This window comes from Parasteatoda tepidariorum, chromosome 2 (assembly GCF_043381705.1).
Source record: "Parasteatoda tepidariorum isolate YZ-2023 chromosome 2, CAS_Ptep_4.0, whole genome shotgun sequence".
NCBI lineage: Eukaryota > Metazoa > Arthropoda > Arachnida > Araneae > Theridiidae > Parasteatoda > Parasteatoda tepidariorum.
In genome coordinates this window covers 88,522,307-88,527,428 of record NC_092205.1, presented here as the reverse complement: position 1 = coordinate 88,527,428, position 5,122 = coordinate 88,522,307, and the positions used below count along the sequence as shown (strand labels likewise).

The 5,122-nt window shown below is 33.2% G+C and overlaps 1 long non-coding RNA gene across 1 annotated transcript in view; it reads left to right on the top strand.

Moving 5' to 3' along the window:
* Positions 1 to 5,122, top strand: part of LOC122271833 (uncharacterized) — a 6,130-nt gene continuing 1,008 nt past the window's right edge. Inside the window, exons 1-2 of the long non-coding RNA XR_006226621.2 lie at positions 1 to 162; positions 3,077 to 3,322. This is a non-coding gene — a long non-coding RNA (uncharacterized lncRNA). The remainder of the gene's footprint in view (positions 163 to 3,076; positions 3,323 to 5,122) is intronic.

Genomic DNA, 5,122 nt, shown 5'->3' with positions numbered 1-5,122 from the left:
TTTGACTACGCTGAGGTGTTGACAAGTTAATTTATTGCCGAGTTGGCGTTTCATCGTTTTTTTCTACACATCTTCAATATATAAATTAAGGTATTGGCGATGCCGTTTTCACAGTTGAATCTTGTTCCTTCCCCCAAAGACTAAAAGCTCTCAACTGAAAAGGTAAAAAAAATTTATATATAGATTATTTCTACACTATTATTGATAATATAACCGCCATAGAACAGCCGACCCAATTTTTGGGTTTACGACTATTAATGTTCAACTCCGTAGCCTTGTCATTTTGAACCCAATCCGGAAGACAAAGGAACTCCTGGATCAAGTATTATACACTCACAATCAATATCAGGTACACTATTATTGATATTATGACTGCCATTGAACAGTCGACCCAATTCTTGGGTTCACGACTATTAATGTTCAACTCCGTAGCCTTGTCATTTTGAACCCAATCCAGAAGACAAGGGAACTCCTGGATTAAGTATTATACACTCACAATCAATATCAAGTGCACTATTATTGATATTATTACCATTATTGAACAGCCGACCCAATTTTTGAGTTTGCGACTATTAATGTTCAACTCCGTTGCCTTGTCATTTTGAACCCAATCCGGAAGACAAAGCAACTCCTGGATCAAGTATTATACACTCGAAATCAATATCAAGTACACTGTTATTGATATTATAACCGCCAATGAAAAGCCGACCCAATTTTTGGGTTTACGATTATTAATGTTCAACTCCGTAGCCTTGTCATTTTGAACCCAATGCAGAAGACAAGGGAACTCTTGTATCAAGTATCGGCCGAAACTTTGAATTTGTGGAGGACATTTTGATGGAACTAACCCACATTTGTGTTACATGGAGAGGAAGACCACGAAAACCTCACACTGTTAGCATGGGGACTCTAACCCCTGATCTGCCAACCACTGAGGATATTTTACGTTAGCACTGTGGTCTGTACAAGGATGAGGAATTCGTATCTACCAGTCATCGCTGGGATTCGAACCTAGTTGATCCCATTGAAAGGCGAACACTCTATCTCCCGAGCCGTCTCGGCTCGACTGTTACGTCATCCATTATGTCCTCCATGTTATGGGAACATGGAGGACTTTGCGACTCGACAGATTTAACGTGCATCAGTCACCATATACTACACGGGGAGTCTTCGGCCGGCGGGGATCGAACCCACGAACTCTTTGGCCCAGTGCCCTACCGACCAAGCTATCCCGGCACCGACTATTATTGATGGAGTTTTTCGTTATTATTAGTCGTTTTTAAAGTTTCTCAATTTATTTTACTCTTCCTTTAAAACTAGCTTACGATGTGAAACTTGGCCAGAGATTATACGAGGAGAAAATTTAATAACATTAAAATAATGCTTGTTCGTGCTATATAATGTAAAAATAATGTTGTAACAAAGGCGGAAACAAAAAAGTTAACTGTTAAAAAGTTTGCTTACGTCAGAGATTAACTCCAGTAGGCGAATAAATTATATTAAATGAAAAGAAATACGTTAGTTTGTGGTTCATAATAAGTGACAAAAGCGAAACTTTTGCATAGTAGCGAAAGTTTTTCATGACAGGAAGAAAATAAGTATTTAGCTACAAGTATTATTTGAACACATCAATATAATGAAAGAGTTTAGCGGATTTGAAAACAGCACATTTTAGTGGATAAAGGTATTAACGTTTTACGGAGTGGAATTAGGTTCCAAGTTTATTTAGTTGGCGAATAAACTCGGAAAGCTTTTGAAAGACGCTAACGCTATGACGCTAGCAATAATTTAAAAAATAAAAAAAAATAAAAAAAGTAATAAAAAAATTGAGCCCTAAAATACTGAACGTAATCTTAACTTATTTTCAATGTAATAATTTATGATCATAGAATAAAGGGAATTACTAAATATTAAGACGTAAACATTTCTATTGGTGGCTTGATGAATCAGAGCAGACGTCGGAATGTTAAGAGTCAAATTATTTGTGTTAGTTATAATAAATTATTATGTAGTCAAGTTATAATATTTTGTTTATTAGGAAACTATAGCATTAATATGCGATAGTTTCCTTTACTAGACACTACTGCAAATTGCCTCTATCGAAACTTTCAAAACTAACATTCATTTTTAATTCATTAAGAGTTAAAATTTAAGAATTGGGTACTTGTATTTCAAGAAGAGGAAGATCACAACAACCACACATGTAACCTATGACATCGGCACTAGCTGATCGTTTATAAGCAAAATGGCGTGTTGTTGTTGTAGTTCATTTACGCCCCACTAGAGCTGCACAATGGCGACGATCTATTGGCGACGATCCGGGAAACATCCCTGAGGATGATCCGAAGACATTCCATCACAGTTTTGATCCTCTGCAGAGGGAATGGCAACCCCACTTCGGAAGTCCGGCGACCTGCACGCGAAGTTCATCATTTTACTGTAGAACAGTTTAACGAGGACCAATGCCGCACACCCTCGGTCCTTACGTAGACTGATCCTAGTGGTGCTGTAGTTTTTCTTTTTATTTTCACCAGCAGTCATTCTTAATGTATTTACATAATAATAATTTAAAGTATTTTTATATTCTTTTTATTATTAACTTATAATTACTTGCTTGGTGGCTATTTCAATATAAATATGAATACTGAAGAAGCAAAAGTATTTTGTGATGTCTTGAAACGCGTATATAGCCAGGATTTGAAAATCAATAAGACGACAAACATCAATTGAGACAGTTTTTGCAACCCATGATTTGAAATGTTGTGGCGTTTAACGGAGTCCATCCAGAAAGAAAGTAGCATTTGACCAATGAGGTACCAGTGATCAAAATAAGGCGATCACAACTTTTTAAATTTTTTAATTATAAAATACTATGTTTTTTTCTTAGTCGTCTAAAAATTTATTAGTAATTTAGTATAGAAATCTTAATAAAACATTTTATTGAATAATTTTTTTTTTATTAAAGCTTTATTAAAAGTGTTAGTAGTCGTATAAAAGCTTGCTTGTGAGGTAATGTGATTATGATTGTGGTCATATTTAATGTGATTATATATTTTTTTGTTTATTTTTTTTCCAGATGACGGGAAAAATATTTGCTTTTGCTTGTGTTTTCCTTCTGATCGCTGTTTGCCATGGATACTCGGAATCTATGTCCTGTGTTTCAGTTCCCGGACAAAGTGCTCCTATCTGCAGGAAGAGCGTCAATCAAAATGGGAACAGTGCCAATGCTGGAGCATTTGCCTACCCTATGTATCCATATGTTTATGCCAATACACAACCAAGATACTATGAAGAAGTACCACCACCAATAATGCAATACTAAGTAAGATAGTTAATAAATATTAACCCCTTAACGATCGGTTAATTTTCAGGAAAACTGTCATAAAAGTGCTCATTTTTTTAATGCAAGTATTTGATTAGTGCTGACATCTAGTTGAAAATAAACTAACTATCTACAATTACCTTAAAAATATCCTGGTACTGCCATCTGGTGTGTAAAATGAGAAATAAAATGTTTTTCGGGCAAAAGAAATGAATTAGTTTTATTATTTTTGGCGTGTTACTGCTGGACACTCCAGCCCGGGAATATCACGGGAGCGAGAAATAGAGAGCGAAACCTCACCCCGTCATTTTCACGAGAGCGAGAAGGATTGTAGTGGGGTTTACCAAACAATTTCATCGAATTACACACACATTTGATCTAGTCATTAAAAATCTTAGGTACTAAATTGTAATTATTATTAAGGAGATTTCGCACTTTTACGTTAGATTCCATACTCTGCCGCACGTAGGATTAAAGCAATTGCGCATGCTCGAGTTTATTCAAAATGCTACGTATTCTTATTTTACGTTGGCGTGATTTAAGCTACAAAGACTAAGCTACAAGTGAGCTGTTTATAGCTGTTAAATATCGTTTTCCGTTTAAGCCTAATTTCGAACTAAAAACATGGACATGGAATGTGAATTAGAAATGAATGAATTCGAATGAAATTTAGAAATGATTTGTGTGATCTTTCGACCATTGGTTCAGTTAATAAAAAAATAATTTTATTAATTTTTCTTTAACATTATGATTGTCTAATTTCACTAGTTCCATAAGAAACTAGATATATTTTCTCTGTTTCAAAATTATAAATTATATTTATTTTGATTATACAATTTAGTTAAAAGAAGTTAAATAATCAATAGAAGTACAATAATACTTTTTTAAAAATATTTTTAATAAAAATAATAATAATAAGCGGCATATTTTATCGCTAAATTCATCAAAATTAGAAATCTACCATATTTTTCTGCTCATAGTTCCACAGTTTTACGTGGAGCAAAGAATGTTGAATCATATGTCACAGCTTTAAAGAAATAATCTTCATCCATCGTAAACGTTTGTTTTGATTTTGTAGTCAAAGTTAAAAATTATACTCTACTACGTAGGAGTTTTTAAATTACGGATTTTTTCAAAATCTTTTATTTTCACTTACGTAAGTTTTATATTTTTCACTGGCGCATGCGCATTTAATGAAAACTGACACATGCGCACTAGAAATGCGCATGCGCAATTATTTGAAATCTTACGTACGAGAGAGTACGGAAGCCTAACATATATTTACGAAATCTTCTTATTGTTAGTATTATATTATTATTTTTTATTATATTGGAATTATTATTATTAGATTTATCCATTGTTCCTATCTATTGACAAAATAGATCCTTTCTTACCCTAAACGAATCTACCCTTTATCCACTAGAGCAGATATCTTCCGGATACGGAATTCTAAATAATGAACCTTCTTTTGGCGGACTTTGTACATAAACTTTATGAAGATCTATAAAAAAATTACTTTAAAAATATTTAATTAGAGATTTTTCATCGTTTAATGATTAATAAAGTTAAATTAGGTTTTATTTCCGACAGTAAAATTTGCTGTCCTATCTAGCGAACAATATGAATATCTTATTTTTGGTGAATGTCCGAAACATTTGTTATATCCAATTTTATATTAATTTATTCGTTAATATTATTATATTTATTTAATATATTTATATTTATTCTATATTTTAATACTTACTGACGATAGATTAGAAGAAACATCAGTGTTTGGAGTATCGGGCAAATATATACCGG